The sequence below is a fragment of the Bubalus kerabau genome, chromosome 12, assembly GCF_029407905.1.
Source record: "Bubalus kerabau isolate K-KA32 ecotype Philippines breed swamp buffalo chromosome 12, PCC_UOA_SB_1v2, whole genome shotgun sequence".
NCBI lineage: Eukaryota > Metazoa > Chordata > Mammalia > Artiodactyla > Bovidae > Bubalus > Bubalus kerabau.
This window is the reverse complement of record NC_073635.1, coordinates 68,011,780-68,017,514: the sequence shown is the minus strand read 5'-3', so window position 1 is coordinate 68,017,514 and position 5,735 is coordinate 68,011,780. Positions and strand designations below refer to the sequence as shown.

At 42.7% G+C, this 5,735-nt stretch overlaps 1 pseudogene; it reads right to left on the bottom strand.

Annotated features, from left to right (window-relative positions):
- Positions 1-2,825: 2,825 nt before the first annotated feature.
- LOC129624168 (MAPK/MAK/MRK overlapping kinase-like) lies at positions 2,826-4,158 on the bottom strand (annotated as a pseudogene).
- Between the last annotated feature and the right edge of the window lie 1,577 nt (positions 4,159-5,735).

Sequence of the window (5,735 nt, the reverse complement as noted above, 5' to 3'; positions counted from 1 at the left end):
TAATGCTTCTGCTCTTTAGTTCTTTGTATTCATGATTCTTTACTTCCCTCTGTCATATCTTTTCTCTTTCATTCGTTAGCACTTTAGTAAAATCCCTTTTATGAAAACGGCTTAGCTTTAGTCCAGGGTTTCTCAACCTTAGCACTGCTGACATTTTGGCCAGATAATTCTTTTTTTGTGGAGAACAATCCTGTGCATCATAGGATGTTTAGCAGCATCCCTGGCATCTAGCCATGAGACACCAGTAGCGCTCCCCCGCCCAACTGTGACAGCCAAAAATACTGCCAAGCCTGCCTTGCTCAGCATCTTCAGGGGAGCCAACTACTCTCAGCTGAGAACTTTGTTCTCATATATCCCCGCCTGTAAGTCTTTGCAAATCTTTTCGAGGTCTCTGCAAAAACCACAGCCCTTTATTGGTAATCTCTGTATTTAAACACTCATGTCCTTAAGACCTCCCTTTCCTGGTTTTCTTTATATTTTCAGTGTTGTGTTGCTATTTAACTTTTCATGTATAGAACTATCTCTCCAACTTTCCTAAAAGTTTTTTTCAAGTAGAAATGAAGCCCTTTCTGAATCTCAATTAGCCTTTGTGTTTTGCACAGAACACCAATTTGATAATCTGATTATTTTGTGGCATGGAAATTTGAATTAACTAATGATGAGAAATTATTTGACACACCTAATGACTAATGATGCCCAGCAGCAGCTCAAGTCCCCGTTGTGAAGTCACCTGGAGGAAATCGACAAATGCCAACTACTGTTTAGTTTCCATTTGTGCGCTAAGTTAATTCCTTGAACAATAACAAAAACTTGGATTTCTGCATAGTTTCTCTATTATATTGTAAAAGGCAAAAGATTTTTTAAAAATGAGGTGAATTGATTAAATCATGAGATCATGTTTATACTTTCATGCAAGCGCATAGCCACTGTTTGCTGGAGAAAAGAAGACTTTTTTAAAGCTGCAATTTTTTAACCTTACTGGAGAACACATGAACATTTCTGCGTTTCCACAGGTGTGAAAAACAAGCAGATTCTAACTTCTTTCAGGTGCCTGGGCACATGGCCCATTTTAGAAATCTTAGGTTGTACTTATGATTTCACCATCTCATATAGCCACTTTGTTTTGTTAAAGTGGTGAATATTCCTTCAGGACAAGACTTCTGTGAAATCTGTTTTTATTAAAAATATACAGAACATAAAATTTGTCATCCAAATCATTTCAAGTGTACAGTTCCGTTTTGCAAAATGTCTTCACATTGTTGTACAATCTCCAATCATTTTTCACCTGGCAAAACTGAAACCCTGGAGTGAGTAAACAATTTCCCCCTTCCTTTATTCAACCGCTCCCAATCACCAACCTACTTTGTCTGCCTATGGATTTGACTACTCCAGATACTTCACATCAGGGCGATCATACCTTATCTGTCCTTCTGTGACTAGATTATTTCACTTAACATAATATCCACACGGTTCATCCATGTTGCAGAATATGTTAGAATTTCCTTCCTCTTTAAGGCTGCATTATATTCCATTGCATGTATAGACCACATTTGTTTATTCATTCATCTGTTGATGGACACTTGGGCTGCTTCCTTCTTTTAGCTATTGTGAAAAATGCTGATATAAACAGTGTATACATATCTCTTGGAGACTGCTTTCATTCATTTGGGGACATAAACCCAGAAGTGGAATTGTTGTATCATACGGTAGTTCTGTTTTTAATTTGTTAAGGAACCATCATACTGATTTCTACAGAGACTGCATAATTTTACATTCCTATCAAGAGTGAGGAAGGATTCCAGATTCACCACATCCTTGCTGACACTTGTTTTTTGGTTGTTTGTTTTTGGACACTAGCCATCAATGAGTAGTATCTCACTGTTGTTTCGATTTGCATCTCCTTAAGGATGTGTGAGGAGAAGGCAATGGCACCCCACTCCAGTACTCTTGCCTGGAAAATCCCATGGGTGGAAGAGCCTGGTAGGCTGCAGTCCATGGGGTCGCTAAGAGTCGGACACGACTGAGCGACTTCACTTTCACTTTTCACTTTCATGCATTGGAGGAGGAAATGGCAACCCACTCCAGTGTTCTTGCCTGGAGAATCCCAGGGACGGCGGGGCCTGGTGGGCTGCCGTCTATGGGGTCGCACAGAGTCGGACACGACTGAAGCGACTTAGCAGCAGCAAGGATGTGTGATGATTTGAACAACAGATGATTTGAGCAACCTTTCTTGGGCTTGTTGGTCACTTTTGTGTATCTTTTTTGGAAAAACGTCTCTTCAAGCCTCTTGACCACTTTTTAACTGAGTTGTTTGTTTTCTGTTTAGTTCTGGTCATTCTTTACATATTCTGCAGAGTAACCATTTATCAGATATATAATTTGCAAATATTCTCTCCCATTCCATAGGTTGCCTTTTCACTCTGTCCATTGTGTCCTTTGATACATAGAACTTTTTAATTTTGATGGAGTCTGATTTATCTCTTTATTTTTCTGACATCTTATTCTTTAATAAAATCAGGGGTCTCCAGGGGTATAATCTGGAAGCAGAACTGTGCTAAACACTATCGCTGATGGACTGCAGGCCAGCGGAGCCCTTGGTGAAACCAGCCTAAATAATACATAATACAGTATAATCTCTCTGTTCTGATTCATACAAAAACTACAAAATATTCCCTGCCCCAAATCCTTACATTATGAAAATGAAATAAAACCCTAGAACGAGGTGGTTTTACAGATATATTAGACTGGAACACACAGTAAAGCTGCCCTCTGGACATGGCTGCCTCCAGCCAGCAGCTCCAGGCTGAGGTGGTGGTGCAGGTCCTGGGACGGGGGTCTCTCCTGGGACAGGACGCCAGGCCCCCTGGAGTCCCCGGCCCTGCTCCCTGGCTCAGGTGCATCCCAAGCAGGGAGCCGCAGCACTCAGTAGCCCCCACCTCTCTGCTCTGTTGTGGGCAGGCAGTACTGTTTCAGGCTGGGCTTGGTGTCCTTCTGCATGTCTGTCTTCTGGGCTCCACCGACGAGCTTCAGGGGTCTCAGCAGTGGCACCTTCGGGCAAACACTGACTGCAGTGCCGGGCTGGAGTACGAGGCTAGCTTGGTTGCTCCCGACAGCTTGAACCTGGGCAGCTCCATCAGGTAGGTGGATCCCTGTCTCCGGGGCTGGTCCTCCTCAGGCCTCGGGGAGGGGCTGTTTCTGCCTCTGGCCCTTCTGTGCCGTCTGCCAGGTGTTGCTGAGTAGTTCTGGTGCCATGGGGCGCTCAGAGAAGACAGCCTTTCGCCTGTCCCTGGCCGGAGCTTGCTTCTCAGCAGCCCTCTGCTCCTGGAAGTAGGGGTGCTGCAGGACCTGGTGGCCAGTGATTCTCTCATCAGGCTCATAGGCCACCACTTCCGTGCAGGAGGGAGAGCCATTGCGGGGACAGTAGAGGTATCCCTGATCCCTTTTTAAAGGGAAAATAAAAACTCAGCTCTGGACTGTTTGAACTTGGCGAGGGTCTTCTCCGCAGGCATGCCCATGACGTCGTGGATCCTTGAGATCTGGACCAACTCGTTGGCTCTGGGGAAGAGAGGCTGCAGGCTGGCCATCTTGTAGAGCTCGCAGCCCGCACTCCACAGGTCCATCGTGTAGCTGTAGAAGCCATCGGTGAGGAGACACTTGGGCTGGTACCAGTGGGTGGAGATGTACTCCATGTAAGGCTGCTTAGGGTAGACACTGGCACAACCTGAAGTACCCTAATTTCAGGACATCCTGCTTTATTAATACGTTTTCTGGTTTTATATCTCTGTGAAATATTCCATTTCTGGACATGTGACCCAGAGACTTACACAACTAGTACATATAGTGCATAATTTTATTTTTTTTTCTGATAATAGGTGTCGTCTCCCTCATAAATATTCATGTCCATTAAGTTCACATTGTTAGTGCAAGAGAACCAGATTTTCTGTCAAAAATCGCTTTGTGCAGCATGAGAATGTTTGGGTGTGGATTGAGGCATCTCAGTGCTTGTATCCTTCGCAGATTGTTCACTTGCTCAATGCTTTCAAAATGCTGTTTCACTTGTTTACATGCATGGCAGATGCCATCTCTCAGGTTCTGCATCTTAGTAACTTCAGAAAACATTCCCTCTTGTATTTTGTCCATTGCTTTATAGTTCTGCATCCTGGATGTGGAAGCGGGTGACAACCCCTTGCTGGTAGTGGTCGGAGAAGAAAGGGATAGAAAGTGGAGGCCCTGGTTTCCACTCCTTAGAGGCAGGGTCCTTCGCGGTGGTCCCTAGATGGAGAGTGTTAGGATCTGGCCGCCATGTGTATCCCTGTCACTCTGGCCTGATTCATCTCTTTATACTTTTATTGCCTATATTTTTGGTGTCAGATCCAACATATTACTTAAATCCAATATAATGAAGGACTTCTGTCAAATTTATCTTCCTCACAGAATCTAGAGCTCATGAATTACTTCCATTTTTGTTGACTGAATGTTTTAAATGTTAAGTAGCAACCAAATCTTCATAAAGTTTCCTCACTGCAGTTCTACTATTTCTGTCCATGGAATTCCCCAGGCAAGAATACTGGAGTGGGTTGCCATTTCCTTCTCCAGGGGATCTTCCTGACCCAGGGATTGAACCTGGGTCTCCTGCATTGCAGGCAGATTCTCTACCAACTGAGCTACTAGGGAAGTCCTTTCACCAACAAAATCTTCATAAAGTTTCCTTACTCTAATTCTACTATTTCTAGAAACAATTCTATTGTATAATCTAGGGGAAAGTACACTCTCTCTCAATCTATCTTTCCCACTCCACCCTGGCTTTTGTGCTCTCTTGTGTATGGAGAATGGAACCCCTCTATTCTCTTTAATACCAGTCTGTGTATAAAAATAAGAGAATTATACTATCACCTAACATTTTGTAAGAATTAAATGATAAAAACTTATGTGTAGGTTTGGTGACGCTTGGAAATAGTAATTGGTCATGAATCATGGTAATTAGTTATTGACGAAAAAGAAATCAGACAGAACCTAGAAATTCCTTAGGACTTGCTGATACTAATATCTGCCCAACACTGTCAAGGAATCATATTCTTGTTGGGAAGATAAGTTTAGATTAAAACATGTGTATAAAGAGAAGCAAGATCATCAGTGAGTAAAGCAAGTACTGATGTCTATCAAGTGTTCCAAGGAGAGATTACTACAAAATCGAGCAGCATGATAAAGTTTCATGGAGAAGATGAACTTGGGCATCATCTTGATGGACAGCTGAATTTAGATAACAGGAGAGGAAAAGAAGGATGCACCAAGACAGCAAATGCGTGAAGGATGGTTGGTCTATCAGCTGGTCTTCAGAGTGTGGGAGGACTTAAGCATCACACTATGGGTTTTGTACTTCATCTTCTCAACCAAGGGTTGGCAAACTTCTTAACTTTTTCTGTAAAAGGCTAGACAGGAAATATTTTAGACTCTGTATTCACAAGCATTCTCTGTCAGATATCTTCTTTGCTATTTTTTTTCAACAACATTTTAAGAATGTAAAACCCATTTTTAGCTCTCAAGCTGCACAGAAACAGGTCACAGACTGGATCTGGTATAGTTTGCTGACCGAGAGACTCTATCAAAGATTTTTTTGAACAGTCACTTGACATGATCAGAGGTACATTTGAGGCAAATGGCTGAGGGTGGTGAGAATCACCTTATGTATCTTTCCTACCTAGATTTTGTATCTTCAGAGAAAACATGTTTTATAA